Source organism: Polypterus senegalus, chromosome 13, assembly GCF_016835505.1.
Source record: "Polypterus senegalus isolate Bchr_013 chromosome 13, ASM1683550v1, whole genome shotgun sequence".
In the NCBI taxonomy this organism is placed as follows: Eukaryota; Metazoa; Chordata; class Cladistia; order Polypteriformes; family Polypteridae; genus Polypterus; species Polypterus senegalus.
This window is the reverse complement of record NC_053166.1, coordinates 40,955,374-40,973,209: the sequence shown is the minus strand read 5'-3', so window position 1 is coordinate 40,973,209 and position 17,836 is coordinate 40,955,374. Positions and strand designations below refer to the sequence as shown.

The window sequence follows — 17,836 nt, the reverse complement described above, 5'->3', positions numbered from 1 at the left end:
GTAATATCTGCCATTGGTCACACAAATATACACACCAGGCTGAGAGCAACTGCAGAATGTGCAGCAATGATGAGGAGATGATCAGCCATCATCGCTGCAGGTACAATGCTGTCTTTAACTGAATGCATAAACCAGACAAAAAAATTGTTGCCAGCTGCCTGCACTGGTTAATTGGTAGTGCAGTAGGTGGAAAAGTATCTGAGAAATGGACCCAGCACATTCCAGAGACTATTGCCAACATCAGAGACACTACCATCATGTGGAACATGGCAGCACAAATCAGTTGTACTATTTTAGCTAATCATCCTGATATAGAAGAACAACACAAGAAGGACAAGCCATGATTGCTGATCAGTGTATCAGTCCCAGATGACAACAAAATCTTACTCAAAGTACCTGAAAAGCAAAGTAAATATAAAGATCTAGCAATTAAGATCAGCAGGATGTGGGGCACCAAGAGTAGAGTTGTGCCTTTGGTGGTCAGGGCTCTTAATATCACCACGAAAGAATCTAATGGAGCTGACAGGACACAATATAGCCCAAAAAATACAGAAGATTGCACTGATGGGAACCATTCACATTCTTCACAAAGTGCTAGGTGAAACAATAGGCCCATGGTCAGGACACGAACACCACAGCTGCCACCAGCAAATTGCCAGGATAAACAGATATAATAATAATAATAATAAGAAGAAGAAGAAGAAAGTCAAAAAGAGTATTGGCAAAGGATGTAAGCAAATGAGGGATGGAATGACTCTTTTCTACTGTACTAGTTTCACAGCATTTATGTAATAGCTGACTATAAATTACTGACCTAAACATTCATCCATTCATCCATTATCCAACCCGCTATATCCTAATTACAGGGTCACGGGGGTCTGCTGAGCCAATCCTAGCCAACACAGAGCGCAAAGCAGGAAACAAACCTCGGGTAGGGCGCCAGCCCGCTGCAGGGCGCACGCACACACACACACACACACACACCAAACAATTTGGAATCACCAATGCAAATAACCTGCATGTCTTTGGACTGTAGGAGGAAACCCCCACAGATACGGAGAGAACATGCAAACTCCACGCTGGGAGGACCCGGAAAGCGGACCGAGGTCTCCTAACTGCGAGGCAGCAGCGCTACCACTGCGCCACCGTGCCACCCCCCTAAACATCTACAGTATATTAAAAAGGTAAACATGTGCAAATGTTAAAAAAAATATTTTAAAGGTGTTATGCTATTATCAATTTACCAATTTTCTTCTGAATTATTTGTCATTGTACTTATTGTTATGGCTTTGTGTTATCCACGTAAAATTTAGACGTTACCTTTGTACTAATCACTCGTTTCACTCTGCTGCATTATCCAGTTCTTTCTTTTCCATCTAAATAATGTCTAATAAAGTTGAAAGTGTTTTTTAGTATGCAGAATACAGAAGAGTTAATTTATAAATTTATTTCAAGTAGAATTAACTAATGTGCTGTTTTATTAACAGGCTGTTCAAATTGTTCTGTTTTTAGTGAGCAATTAACTCAAAGTGCTTCTACGAAGATCATTATTAGAACTAAAAATTATAACCTGTCATGCCTGCGTGTCAATGGATCTCCCTCCAGGCTCATCTGAGGTACGTTATACCACTCCGGGATAAGAGGCGACGCTGGTGCTTATCATGTCCTCCTCTTCCATCTCCTCCACAGTGTCGAGAAGACACCCAATGAGGGCAACTGACTCCACCCTTTCTTTCCTCAACTATAAATCACAGGGTTGCCGGACGGAGGCGTCACTCTGTGAACAAAACACACCGCAGGACGGAGCTCCTACACTGTGACTGCAGAAGGGAACCTGATCACAAAGCCTGACAACTCTTTATTTTGCTCGTTTCGATTTCACTTTCGTGCCACAGAGCACCTGTTTTGCTTGAAGTTTACCTTTGATAAAATATGGGCAATCGGGTTGGTGCCCCAACATTTATTGCTTGGCCTTGTCATTCCTCACTTGACCACAAACCATATAATAACTTCTAGCCTTAAGTCTCTACATTGGCTTCCAGTCAAGTGAACACTCTTTCTGACATATGGAGCAGTAAATGCTTCTCTCCCTTTACTTAACTGATGTCATTTATGGCTACTGTCCAGAGTTACAAGAAGCAGATTTTAAACCAAGGAGACCAAGGTAAAGCCTTTAAATACAGGGCTCCTAACCTTTGGAACGATTGGCTTCATCTGCGTATGAATGATTCCAAATTGGTCACAGGATTATAAAATTCAGGTTGAAGACTTTTTCATTTAGCCTTGGTTACCCTCAGCAGAGCTGGTGATTAGGCTGTTAATAATGCACAAAGTCTTTTACGTTTCATAAATGAATGTGTGTCCAGCATTATTACCAACTGCTACTGATCCTCTCTTTTTCTTTACAGCTCTCCAAACCTCTGCTATTTTGATCAAGCTGCACCCATGGCTAAAATGTGACATGTCAGAGTTGTTTGGGAACTTCCAATATCATTACAAATGTGCTGTAATAAGTGTATAAGTTTAATATGTCACTGTGCTCTGTGCAAATATATCTTATAAATCTGCCTTTTTCTACTCACGTGTACAGCTGACACAAGCCAGATTTAGCACAAGAGGTTCACCACATAGAACTGCTAGGCAAGACATTTAGGGACAACTCGGAAATGGGCAGTCAGCCTGAGGACTATTGTATACTATTTTCAAATGTCAAAGTCAACATGAAACTGTATCCTCGTTTGCCTTGTTTGGAAAGGCATGATTTATCTAAGTGGGGGCCTGCACATGAAGAAAGAGTATAAAGCCCTGGAACATTGCCCGGCACACCTTTGAAGCTGATGGACAGATGGAAGATAACGTCATCCAATCCTGAAAATCCTTAGAAAATGGTAGACTCTACACATCGGGCCCCCACTCCAAAACTGGGTTCTTGGCATTGGCTTCCTTCATCTGTTATGCAGAGTAAGCCGTCATTAAACAAAGTTAAGTTATTTCTCTTATGTGATTTCTTGCAACCATATCACTAAAGGAGGGGTATTGCCTTTTTATATCATATCTATATAGATTTGGGTTATGTAACACGCCACAATTACAAAAGAACTCATTCCAATGAGGGAGCTAACGCCCCCTGCTGGATACATGTGCCAGACCATATTTTACTGCAAGTGTTTTATTTCTGTATGGTCCATATGGGCTCATACAGGGATGACCGTATTTTCCCTGAATGATAGATAGATAGATAGGTAGATAGATAGATAGATAGATAGATAGATAGATAGATAGATAGATAGATAGATAGATAGATAGATAGATAGATACTTTATTAATCCCAAGGGGAAATTCACATAATCCAGCAGCAGTATACTGATAAAAAAAACAATATTAAATTAAAGAGTAATAAAAAAGCATGTAAAAGCAGACAATAACTTTGAGTAATGTTAGCATTTACTCCCCCGGGTAGAATTGAAGAGTCGCATAGTGTGGGGGAGGAACGATCTCCTCAGTCTGTCAGTGGAGCAGGATGGTGACACAAGTCTGTCACTGAAGCTACTCCTCTGCCTGGAGATGATCCTGTTCAGTGGATGCAGTGGATTATTCATGACTGACAAGAGTTTGCTTAGTGCCCGTCGCTCTGCTACAGATGTTAAACTGTCCAACTTTACTCCTACAATAGAGCCTGCATTCCTAACAAGTGTGTCCAGGCATGAGGCATCCTTCATCTTTATGCTGCCTCCCCAGCACACCACCACGTAGAAGAGGGCACTCGCCACAACCATCTGGTTGAACATCTGCAGCATCTTATTGCAGATGTTGAAGGACGCCAACCTTCGAAGAAAGTATTTTCAGCTCTGACCTTTCTTACACAGAGCATTAGTATTGGCAGTCCAGTCTAATTTGTCATCTAGCTGCACTCCCAAATATTTATAGGTCTGCACTCTCTGCACAAAGTCAACTCAGATGATCACAGGGTCTATGAGGGGCCTGGGCCTCCTAAAATCCACCACCAGCTCCTTGGTCTTGCTGGTGTTAAGGTGTAAGTGGTTTGAGTCGCACCATTTAACAAAGTCTTTGATTAACTTCCTGTACTCCTCCCTTTAGTTTCTCCAGAAATGATGGAGTTCTGCTTCCCTCTTCTCACTGGTAGATGGTCATATCTCCTTTTAGCATCATTTTTACTACGCTGGCAATTTCTTTTATTAATTCTTTGCATAGGAGCAGTTAACATAACCTTTTTGAATGTCTCTTGCTATTCATTTAAACATGTTTTTTTGTGACTTATGTGTATGTTGTGTAGATAACTACTTTTCTGTAAAAGTAAATCTGTGTAAGTGTAATGGGGTAGAATTCAGTGTTTATTGAAAAGGCAAAATTTCTGGAACATTATGCTGCAGGTTATTGTTGATGGCTATCTACAGAACATAAATATTTACCTGTCTTGCTAAAGAGTCACCTGCTTTGAATAGTCAGACAGCTTTCATTAGTATCTTCATCCATCCATTATCCAACCCGCTATATCCTAAGTACAGGATCACGGGGGTCTGTTGGAGCCAATCCCAGGGCGCAAGGCAGGAAACAAACCCTGGACAGGGTGCCAGTCCACCGCAGGGCGCACACACACACACACAGGGACAATTTAGAATCGCCAAAGCACCTAACCTGCATGTCTTTGGACTGTGGGAGGAAACCCACGCAGACACGGGGAGAACATGCAAACTCCACGCAGGGAGGACCCGGTAAGCGAACCCGGGTCTCCTAACTGTGAGGCAGCAGCGCTACCCACTGTACCACTGTGCCACCCCTGATTAGTATCTCATCCACACATAATGTGATGATACAGAACTGCCCACTTCCTTTAAAAATGAACCAGTTCTAGGGACATTGGCTTCTAATCAGGTACTTTTTGAAAGCTGACCAGAATACTATTGTTGAACCAAAGTAAATGTTTCACCATTGTTTCACTGATCGTCATGTTGATCTATGCAGAGATTGAAGCATTCATATATCTCTGGGTAAATGAGAATAAAAAAAACACAGAAATATGGTCTGAGACTCGGGACTGCAGCCTGCTTCTTTTATGCTTTTCACCACATCATTGAAGCTATACCGTGTAGCAGCAGTGGCTTGTGCCTGGCCCAGGTTCCCCTAGTCCTGAGGTCGGTAACATAAGCACTTTGGCTTTGGCCTCAGTTAAATATGTTTAACATTGACTGAGTGTCTTAAGAGCCCCTCTACGTCACTATACAGTATGGTCAAACAGATTCTAGCACAAAACTTGTTTAGTTGTTTTCTTTTTTTTAACATATCTTCAAAAGGTGGACATCTATGCAACAGTCTGTTAAAATATTCAAACAAAGCATCCCTTTATAGTTGGATAAAAACTTTTTCTGTTTAGTTTGGCATTTGTCATGAAATGACACAACCGCCATCCTCTGTACAGAACTTAAATTAGGGGTCTGGATGGAGGGTCACGGCAGAGTGCTCATCAGGTTTTCTCTTTTACCTTTCCTTCTTGCCAAAAAGAACCTTCCTCCTACTTAATTTTCATTTCGATTTATACATGTAACACTGTGGTTTAACATTTTAAATGAATGTAATATATCGCTTGACAAACATGTGCAAGTGTAAGAGCAAAAATGCATTGGAAGCGGCAGATACTGTAGCTGTAGATGTGGTGCTCCTGAGCAAAACGCAAGTGCTCTTCTGTGCAACCTATTTAAGAAAATCAATGATACCATTTAGAATTAAATTTTTGTTAAGAATTTAAGGCAAAACACTTGATATCATTTGTAAAATTGATTTAAATGAAATGTGCCATAGCACATCAGGTATAAGACAGAAACCAGGACTGCACAAGATGCCAAGCCCACTGCGGAACAACATCACTCACACAATTAGAGCCGCTAGACTCCCTAACCTGCATGTCTGTACAATGTGATGTTATCTAGAGAAAACCTAAACTCATGTGGAAAAAAAATACAACAAAATAAAGGCTTATTCTAAACCAACAATAAAAACTCTCTTGTCTTTATGAAGTAATTCTATGCCTCCTCTGATTCGGTTTAGTCCAATACAAAATGACACAGAGCCATTGAGAGTCTGCACTGACAAGCTGAGGATTGAGTAAAAACCATGGCCTGTGGATCTGTTAAGGAACAGAAGTCACCTCTGTCACCGCCATATAAATGCCATTTGTCAATGATATTTGAAAACACCGGCACAAAAAAAAAGCCCCCTCAGCAAACAAGCTTTTTAGAAAATTGTTGCTAACCCATCACTAAGCAGTAAACCACATGGAAAAAAATCAACTAAGACCTACCACTCAACGGAGAGCACTGCTAAATCTGTGACTAATTCCAGCAGAAAGTTCCAACTGTACATAAATGGATTATGTGTAAATAAATGTCAACACATTCCATCTCGCAAGTATAAGCCGAGTTGCAATAGACACTCAGAATGTACTCTCATTCATGTAGCTTCGGAAATGCACAACTTTTTTTTTCATCTTTTTGCTCTGAATTTATTTCAAGTTGGACAAAATGCAACTAAACAGACAGTATAAGTAAATATCTAAGGCTCTGGCCTAGAAATGACTGGGCAGGAAAGTAACATCTCACCAGTTTGGGCTGAGTGGCCAAAGTCATCTGCCGCGCCAGCCTGTGCTTTTGTTCAACGGATACGCCCTACTTCTGTTAGCTCCTGTTCACTGAAGTATTATTGCCATCCTTGAAAGGTTTTAAAAATAAAAACGTGCAGGTAAACACATCTGTAAGATAAGTATGGAGATCCTCTGCAAAGCAGCAGTTAGCAGACCTGGTCTTAGACAATCTGGCACTATTTTCATTTAAACAAACATCTTAGGGGTAGTAGTGTGCAGGCTAGCTGGTCATAAACAGCTCTAGCACTTAAATGTTGGAGGCAAAAACCGTCCACTCTGACTTCCAAAAAACACTGAGAACAGCATACGTGCTTACAGTCCAACAGTACAGAGTGTGTGGAATACGTACGTATTTTTTACCACAGTACTTTCTAAGTCTATTTTGCATCTATTCTAACAATCTCACCTGATCTGAAACAAGAAATGAGTCAAAATAGAGCAATTATTTATAGAAGGTTAGAAATAAAACATTTAATTTGCTTTTAATTACTGTGCCATAATATCTGAATGAGACACTACAGCTCTTTTATATTAAGTGTTGTAAACACTTCATTGAGTTGTGAGATTAGAGCAAATGTATTTTAAATACTTTACCCTTCAGGACTAGATAGATAGAAAAGGCACTATATAAAATAATCTATATGAAGCTATAATAAAATATCCATCCATCCATTATCCAACCCGCCATATCCTAACTACAGGGTCACGGGGTCTGCTGGAGCCAAAACCAGCCAACACAGGGCACAAGGCAGAAAACAAACCCCAGGCAGGGCACCAATCCACCGCAGGGCATGCGCACACACACACACACTAGGGACAATTTAGGATCGCCAATGCACCTAACCTGCATGTCTTTGGACTGTGGGAGGAAACCGGAGTACCCGGAAGGAAACCCACGCAGACCATGGGAGAACATGCGAGCCTGGGTCTCCTAACTGTGAGGCAGCAGCGCTACCCACTGCGTCACCGTGCTGCCCCATAATAAAATATAACATAAAATAATAAAATATAATATAAAATAATATATCCATCGGTCTATATTTTGTGTTTTTAGATAGATAGATAGATAGATAGATAGATAGATAGATAGATAGATAGATAGATAGTTAAAGGTGATTATTGGCACTCAATGCAGTACATTACATGTATATACAGTAAATATAAGACTTTATAGTATTTACTTTCACAATTTCTACAATTTCAGCAAATTTTAAAGTAATTTTCCCAAATTTTAAAGTACACCAATAAACAATTTAAATTTAACCACAATGCATCTATTTACATAGAAAAGTATGTCTTAATCATGGCCTTGATATATCGATTTACAAACAAGAGATCAGTTTACTTGCTTTATCTATTAAGTATAAAGACAGTTAAGCTGACTTACAAATAAGTATTTTAATTCTTCTTTCTGTTGATTTCTCTTAGTATGCACTACAAAAGGAAGGATGCATTACTTTTTAAGTGTACCCTAATCTACAAGGAAAGTAAAAATGTCAGCATAATATAAACATCAAGAACTGTTTTGCTTCTTATATTTTAGATATGCAATTTGCTCAATCATTGTATCATAACTGTGGCAAGAATGGAGGGAGTAAGAAAATTATTTCTACAGTGTGTGCTGCAAGGTTCAGAAAACATTCTGAATTTATTATGTTTATTTTTTTGACTTGTATTTTAAAATTTGTATTGTTCTGAGATTGTTTTTTTTTTTTTTTTTTAATTTCAGAACCTCAGTAGTTGTTGTCCGACCCTATAGCCAGTGAGCACGTTACAACCACAGGGTAGCAATGAATGCTAACCACATGCTGGAATGTGTTGTCAACATCAAAAAAATTCACGGAAATGAATATCTACTGTATGTGTGTATATATATATATATATATATATATATATATATATATATATATATATATATATATATATATATATATATATATATATATATATATATATATATATATACGGACGGATGGAAAGGTTTCCAATTCTCTTGATAAAAATAATGTATCATTAACCTACACAATACATTAACTATTTGAAGGTAAATTAAGTTCCTTTCTTCTTAAAACAAGAATTATTCTTTTTGATACATGTTACATATATTTCTTTTCTTTTAATTTAATTTAGAATGTGACTGAATGATGAGATTAAAACTAATCTGAAGTCAATTTCAGCTGCACCTTCACAGAATTTTGACCTTCCCGACCATTTGGCCAAGAATTCAGCTGTCTGCTGGTTCTCAGTATTGTCCCATCTCAATAAAATGCTGACAGAGCAAAAATGGGTGAACTTATTTAATTTTCTTTTACAATATAAAGCTTGTGAATGAAAGTGTTCTTGAAAGGAGAATTAATTACAACAAATCCTGAATAGAAAGAAATGGGCTTACACTGCATGGAATTTTCTAATCATTTCATTTAACATGATTTACTCTTTCCAGCTTTTCAAATAGACAGGTATACTCTTGGTAATGTGTTTCTTGTACATTTATGGTGTGTTAAAAAACAGTGTTATTAAAATATAGTAAAGATGTACTCCAAAAAAAAAAAATAGCTCTAATTACAATAACTATCCAAATTATTTTGGCACTAATTTAGTGGACTGAAACAGGAAATGCACTGCTTTATTTGATTTTGCTTTGCAAATTTCAAAATAAAATAATAAAAAAAAAAACAATGAAAGCATATTTATTTTAGAATTCTAGATCTTGTATTATTTACTGAAGAATTTTTTTTTCTACTACAAGAACAACCAGAACTTTTAAAATGTCACTTTCCTTCATAAAGATGTCAGAGTGTTTATAGTAAAAATATGAATGACTTGAAATGCAAACACTTACACACAGTAGGATTATTGTAGACATTCAGGTTGAATTTTTGCATACTATAAATGTATGCACACAGATAGATAGATAGATAGATAGATAGATAGATAGATAGATAGATAGATAGATAGATAGATAGATAGATAGATAGATAGATAGATAGATAGATAGATAGATAGATGGTGTAGTAGTGCATGGAAATGAGAGAGTGGTTGCGGTGCCAGCAAGCAACAAATTTTTTTTATTCCAGAAAATAACTAAAATTGGCACTTTTCTCATGCTGGACTGAAAAAAAAATCAATGATTTAATAAAAGATTAAGTAAATGATTTACTCTTCTGAATTGTGGACATTTGTTCAACAGTAATTATTTACATTCACAGTGACCCGTATTTCTGCACTGTTTCCGCTTCAACACATAAACATTAAGTTACTTGAAAGCATTTCATTGAAGTAAATTATAGATTTTGATCAGATTAATCCAACATGAATTAGAATTGAGAATTATGCTATTGTTTCCAGTGACATGTTTTGATTATGCTATTCTTACACAATTCCATCATTTGCATATTTTATTCCATTTTAATGGCTTATGTTGAAGAAAAGTTTCTCAGTTTGTCATTCAAATCCAGAAACAGTTATGATTTAAAGTTTCATTCCAGATTTTCATTAGTGAGTCAACTGGAGAATGCTCAATGGTATTTGAGAAGATACAGGCCTTCCTGGAGTCACATAGACCAGGGTTTCTTAATCGGAGTCCTTGGGACTCAATGTCCAGGGCAGTTTTGAGTGTCTCCTGTCCTACCAGACCTGAGTTATCAGCTAATAACCCACGCTTGTGTCGTCGGACAGGCAATGCCCAGTCCCCTTGCACCTTCCTCATCTAAGCAACTTCTAGTTGCTGTTTAATTCCACTTGAGCAGTTAATCATCACATAAACACATCGCTTTTTTATGACTGGTTGTGTTTCATATGAATTTGACTTAATACAGTGTGATCAGGTTTTAAGTCTGAATATTAAAATATTAAATTGAATAATTATTTTCTATCTTTAAATATGTTATATATGCACACACATTGAAATACTAAGTAGTATATTTATACACATATTTATACACTTTCTTTAATTAGTGTCAGGAGATTGTCCTTTATATTAATCAAACATCTTATATATATCTTGTAACATGGGTAATGTCATGCCGTGGGCACTAAAAAACAAACAGATATAAAGAAATCAAAACATCATCCTCTCACTGTCTCTCTTCTGAGGCGTCTGTTATGACATAATTTAAGTAATCAGTTATTTTTTTATTCAGGAGGAGTGAAGTTGACGGGAGGTTGTACACTAATTAATACAGAACACTGAATTTGTGATGTGAACATATGTCACTTTCAGATAAACAGCACACGAAAGTAGGACCTCATAGTTAATTGTGTTAAAGATTCAATAACGCCTCAGGTGAACAATTTGCAACGATGGACACAGATGTGGGGTGAAAGTGTGTGTGTTAGTGCTGAATTAGGAATCCGTTAAAGAATAAAATCACAATAAATTGTCAGAAATTTTTCTGTATCAAACATATGTGAAACAAAGCAAGCGACCACAATATATTTGATCACTATCCACCCAAGATATTTCACAGAATAACACCGATTATGAAGACGAAGACTAATAAGAACGAGAACTACGTGTCTTTTAACTAACGCATTTTTGAAAGAGAATCTTAATAAAATATGTGCCATAATTTTTGTTCAGGGCAATGAAAACTTTTTCACATTTTCTCGAATGTTATGAAGACTGCGCTGCTTGAACAGCTAAGATTTGAATGCGTTTTTTCAATAACTGTGGCCAATTAAATATTATATTTTTGAGTTAATCTGTTTGGTTTGGCGTAGTTCTTTGCTCTCTGCACTGATGCCGAAACAGAGACGTTTTCCTGTGACCCTAACACTGGATTATGAATACTCCGAAAATGGATGGATGGATTGTTTCATCTAGGTATCCAAAGTGAAAAATATCTGCTGAGAAATATAAAGATACATTTATCCAGTTGTTTCAAAAAGAGTGGTTAATACCAATCAAAACGTTGCCTGTTTAGTCGCGATTCCCTCGATATGGAGTTTCCCCGGTTATTTTAAAATCGAGGCTCAAGCTGCTGCCTCCGCGACCCGACCTCAGATAAGCGGAAGAGGATGGATAGATGGATGGATGGATGGATGGATACATTTTTATTTTTGTGTAATTAAATAGAGTAATCGACAAGCCCATCATCGAAACTGTCTTAAGTGCTTCTGATTTTTTTTTACACAAACTCACATTTTACTACTTTGGTCTCTCGATTTGATATAGCGCCAACGAGGATGCTGCAAGCAAAACGAGTAGGCACAACCCTGCTGTTCATGATTCTTAAATCAGCAATGCAAATGTCTTGGTTGACTTAAAAATTACTTCATCATCAAACAGATGACAAAGTAGGAAAAAAAACTCTCCCAGATATGCACTGTATTCTAAATTTATATATCTGTGTTATACGTGTATTTGTTTCCGCTTTAAGTCACAGATATTGATTACAACGTTAACTGCCTATCAGATTTTCTAAAGCAAATTATTTCATTTCTGACAAGTATTCCGTTACGCGCAACCCGTTCGTTAACCACACGGCGAATGCCGGCAGTTCAGCACCATATTGTGGACAGCTACAACTCGTTCACACTTTGGGAATGACATTATTATTATTACTATTGCTTTACATGTTCCCTTGAAGGCGTCGCTCTATTTGCACACGTACTAAACGTAATACCAGCACTTGTTCATGAGTCCCGGAGAATATAGAGGCATCTTTTACGCGACATGCTTATTTACGTACTGAACCATGCGCTCCTGCCAAGCACTACGCGACTGCATGGCCGAACAAACCAGCGGCTAGTGCCACAACTTGAGAGCCGAGAAATTCCGTGCCATGAGTACGGCTGAAAAGTCTGAGGTCACACATGTTAAAGTCTTTGATACTTGGAAATCGGAGTGCAGCTTTGGCGTGGAAACTGAAGTCTTGTGTGGTTAGTGTACCGTTTAATCCTGTGGATTTAGAACCCCTTTCTCGCATCATGTAGTCTCTATGGGATGCATTTTCCTATAACCAGGGGATCTGACAATTAATTTTACATGAAGGATGCCACGAATTGAGCTAATTTGCATCGAGACTACCGTCTGTTTTGTAACTGTCCCCCGTGCCCTGTCAAAAAGTCAAACTACTAAATCGGAGATTCCGTGCCGGTAATGTGAGCAGATGAGTCGCGCGATGATATTATTGCAGTACGTGCAGTTGTAGACTGGCTGTTCTGGAAACGCCAACGTGCCAGCCGTATTCTTTTACAAGATACTGCTTATTTGCTTTCTTCAAGCACGTAGTATACGCATCGAAATACAGTACCTGTGCAGCTAGAATCCCCTTACTTATACATACGTGAAAACTGAAAGAAGCAACGTCTTATACGAAATCACCCCCCAAGGGGTGCCTTCTCAAACCCACACACGGAGCCGTTAACATACAGCGCGTTCAGGCATGCGTGTCTAAGAAGGGACGGAGCACTTAAATACCCGATGTTATCACGATCCCCTTATCGTAAAGGAAGCAGAGCGACAGGGAGGGAAAACGGAGGCAGAGAGCGAGCTAGCGAGAGAGAGAGAGAGAGAGAAAGAGAGGGAGAGAGAGAGAGAGCAGTAGGAAGACTATGGTTTAATCGATGCAACATCTTAAGCACCTATCTGTCGTTCCATTTTGTTTCGAATAAGTCTTGTGCTAATATACGGCTTTGGCAAACAATCCCCCACACCTTCCGATAAAAATCTCCAAATTAGGGAAAATGTATGCAATAAATGTAACACTATAGAGCACTTCGAAAACGGCACGAGCCCTTGGATACAAGTGAACGTGTCGCCACACAACTAAAATAAGCAATAAATAATCTACAGTAAAGCACTTGGTGGGTTCCTGTGTGGCACAACGAGCCCCACATGATGAACAACCTGGCTACACTTCACAGTAATTATGGTCTTTCTAAAGTAGCATTGCCTACCTTGTATCCCAATGATGTAGAAATAAAACCAACTATGTTTGTCTTTCAGCTTCACTCAAAGAGGCGCCCCGACAGTCCTATTTCCACTGTCACACCGTGTGCAGATACGCAGGATGTGCAAGGCGCTCAGATAATCGAACTTCCTCTTTTTCTTGATTGCTTTTCAAAGCGAAAATATATTCACATACTCCAAGGCGGCAGCTTAGCTACCCAAACCAGTGTTACCAATGTTTCTCTCCGCTGCCGCTTTGCTTGTCCTATTTCAGCAGCTGAAGCTAGACCCGTTGTGACGTCACGCGTTGCACACCACTATCTGCATATTCCGCCCAATAACTGACACCTGTGAGTGTACGGGGCTCTCCTCGTGTTTTGCATACAAGACGGGATATTTTAATTATAGCGGGATTTTATCTCTTCCTAAAGGAGATTGTGAAAAGGTCTTTTTTAACTGCTAAGGTTAAATAAGCAGCGGCCATGAAAGAGAAATCCCTGAAGCATACATGAAGTAATGCAATATAGGATTAGATTTTAAAAGTCGATTCGAGGCACATCTACTGTGAAAGCTTATCCGGAATTATTTACTGGCTATCAGTCTAGCTTCAGCACAAGTCATTAAATTAGAATTGTTAAAGAATACCGTAATGACGACTTATAATACACCCAGCATTGCATTGCATTTCCTTTCAGTGCATCTAAAATTGCGCAGTTTTTAAAACATCGTAAAGTATCACTTTTGTGAAGCAGATCATGAGACATTCTGTTAATGAATTATTCCAAATTAAGACGCTATTATTTGATATTGCACATCGCGAGTTAGTGGACATTTTTTTTCGGATATCTTAACCGCTGAAGCACGTAGAGTTTGAACACTTTACTTAGGGACACAGTGCGATATGGAGGCAAGGGTTCAAGCACTAAACTCCTTGTTTCAAGTACGATGCCTTTACCGCTGGGCTGCCCTGCCTATAATCTTTTAAATTTACACAGTACATCCGTGTTTTGAGCCCACTAATCCATCACAGTTCTGCAGTGAGGTTTCGTTCAGTTTCGACATCATTATTAGTACACTGCAGTCCTTTATTTAATAATTTATGTATTTCTTAGATGCCTTGTTTGTTTATGTGTCTCTTACTGTTCCGTCGTGACGACTGCACTACAAAGAGGCAGTCAGCTATGGTAATACTTCAGTTTTTCCTTCTCATTGAAGAGGCTCACAACACTGCCGATTACAGTAAGATGTAGTAGGTACACAAAATGTTTTCTGATGTCCATCCACATACACATACAGTGAACTGCATAAATGCATGTACCTCACAACAAATTATTTGATTTTAAAATTATTACTGTCTTTAGAATTGTATACGTTTTACTGACCATAATATAATTACATAATATAATTACAGTGGATTCATACCTCTTCGTTCTCTGCACATTTTATTGTGTTGCAGATTTAATTTTAAATTGATCAGTTTGCCAATTTTTCCATCGATCCACACTCATGCCACAAAGACAAAGTAAAAACATGTTTTCAGAAAGGTCTGCAAATTTATTAAAAATCAAAAACTGAAATCTCCATCATAGAAGTCAGATCCTTAATTAAGTATTTTGTAGATGTCCCTTTGGTAGCAGTTCTAGCTTTGAGTCTTCTTGGGATAAGTCTCTACAAGCTTTGCACACCTGGATTTAGGCCATTCATCGCATACTTCCTGGCAGATCATTTCAAGCTCTGTAAAGCATCTGAAAACTTCAGGTCTCTTCACTGACATCCTATGGGGTTTATGTCTGGGCTTTGACTAGGCCACTCAAGGACAGTCAGAGACTTGTCACAAAGCCACTCTAGCTTCATCTTGGCTGTATGCTTTGGATCATTGTCGTGCTGAAAGGTGAACCATCGCTCCAATCAGAGGCTGCGTTCACTCTGGAGCAGGTATTCCTCAAGGACCTCTATAAATTTGGCTGCATGAATCCTTCCCTAAATTCTGACCCAGTCTCCCTCTCCCTACACCCCATTGTGTGATGCTGCCACCAGCATGCTTCACTGTTGGAATCGTATTAGGCAGCTGATGAGCAGTGACTGTTTTTTGTTAGACATAGTGCTTGGAGTTCTGCCAAAAAGTTACATTTTTGTCTCGTCAGACTAGAGAATCTTTATCTTTGTGCTCTCAGAGTCCAAGTGTGCTGTCATATATCTTTTAGTTAAGATTGTCTTCCATTTGACCGATGTAGTGCTGCAGACATGGTTGTCCTTTTGACAGGTTCTCCCACCTCAGCAGAGGACTTCTCAAACTCTACTCTCGTGACCAGGCTCTTCTTGGATGGCCATCTCTAGGAAGAGTCCTGGTGGTTCCAAACACCTTCCATTTCACAAATATTGAGAATACTTTTCTCAAAGCTTTAGAAATTATTTTATTCCTTTGCCCTGATCTGTGCCTCACCACAATTTGATCACAGAGGTCTACTTAGAGTTTCTTGGACTTCATGGTTTGGTTTTTGTCCTGATATGCATGTGAATTGTGGGACCTACAGAGGGTGCTCCTGCTGCCCAAACCCACAGACAGACACAGAACACAAGTGCAGCAAACACATTTTACTTAACATTACTAATATTTAGAGAGGAGAGGAATGAAGGTCAGTAGGAACAAGACATAATACATGTGTGTAAATGAGAGGGAGGTCTGAAGAATGGTGAGGATGCAGGGAGTAGAATTGGCAAAGATGGATTTGTTTAAATACTTGGGATCAACAATACAGAGTAATGGGGATCGTGGAAGAGAGATGAAGAGGAGAGTGCAGGCAGGGTGGAATGGGTGGAGAAGAGTGTCAGGAGTAATTTGTGACAGATGGGTATCAGCAAGAGTGAAAGGGAAGGTCTACAGGACGGTAGTGAGACCAGCTATGTTATATGGGTTGGAGACGGCGGCACTGACCAGAAAGCAGGAGACAGAGCTGGAGATGTTAAAGATGCTTAGATTTGCATTGGGTGTGATGAGGATGGATAGAATTAGAAATGAGAACATCAGAAGGTCAGCTCAGGTTGGACAGTTGGGAGAAAGTCAGAGAGGCAAGATTGTGTTGGTTTGGACATGTGCAGAGGAGAGATGCTGGGTATATTGGGAGAATGATGCTAAGGATAGAGCTGCCAGGGAAGAGAAAAAGAGGAAGGCCTACGAGAATGTTTAGGGATGTGGTGAGGGAGGACATGCAGGTAATGGGTGTAACAGAGCAAGATGCGGAAGACAGGAAGATATGGAAGAAGATCAATCAATCAATCAACATTTATTTATATAGCACATATTCATACAAAAAAATGTAGCTCAAAGTGCTTTATAAAATGAATAGAAAAATAGAAGACACAATAAAAAATAAACATAAGTCAACATTAATTAACATAGAATAAGTAAGGTCCGATGGCCAGGGTGGACAGAAAAACAAAAAACTCCAAAAGCTGGAGAAAAAAAATAAAATCTGTAGGGGTTCCAGACCACGAGACCGCCCAGTCCCCTCTGGGCAGTCTACCTAACATAAGTCAAACAGTCCTCTTTGTATTTAGGGTTTTCATGGAAGGACCTGATGATGATGGTCACGTAGACTTCTGGCTTTCAGTCCATCAATGTTGGTGCATCATGATGCTTTGAGTAGGTGGTGGTGGCACAGGCCGCCACCACAAAGAAACCGGAAAAAGAAACAGAAGAGAGTTGGGGTCAGTACGGATTTTAGAGCCACTATGAATAGTTATTGTGATGAATTGAACATACAGAGTATCAGTATTAAGTTAAAGTGAAGTTATGAGAAGGCCATGTTAAAGTAATGTGGTTTCAGCAGTGTTTTAAAGTGCTCTACTGTATCAGCCTGGCGAATTCCTATTGGCAGGCTATTCCAGATTTTAGGTGCATAACAGCAGAAGGCCGCCTCACCACTTTTTTTAAGTTTAGCTTTTGGAATTGTAAGGAGACACTCATTTGAAGATCTAAGGTTATGATTTGGAATATAACGTGTCAGGCATTCCGATATATAAGATGGAGCGCAATTATTTAAGGCTTTATAAAGCATAAGCAGTATTTTAAAGTCAATCCTGAATGACACAGGCAACCAGTGTAGTGACATCAAAACTGGAGAAATGTGTTTGGATTTTCTTTTCCCAGTTAGGATTCTAACTAAGATAATCCACTAACGGGAGCAGACGAAAGAAGAAGAAGAAGAAATCCAATCCAATCCAAGAAATCCAATTATTTCAGTGGCATTGGCAGAAAATGGCACAACCAGTGACAGATCCATTGT

General features: G+C 38.9%; 1 protein-coding gene across 2 annotated transcripts in view; it reads right to left on the bottom strand.

The window, feature by feature from the left end:
* Nucleotides 1-13,798, bottom strand: part of fstl4 (follistatin-like 4) — an 822,703-nt gene extending 808,905 nt beyond the window's left edge. For both annotated transcript variants that reach the window (XM_039774631.1, XM_039774632.1), the window contains exon 1: nucleotides 13,559-13,798. The gene's annotated coding sequence lies outside the window, so the exon portion shown is untranslated. The remainder of the gene's footprint in view (nucleotides 1-13,558) is intronic.
* Between the last annotated feature and the right edge of the window lie 4,038 nt (nucleotides 13,799-17,836).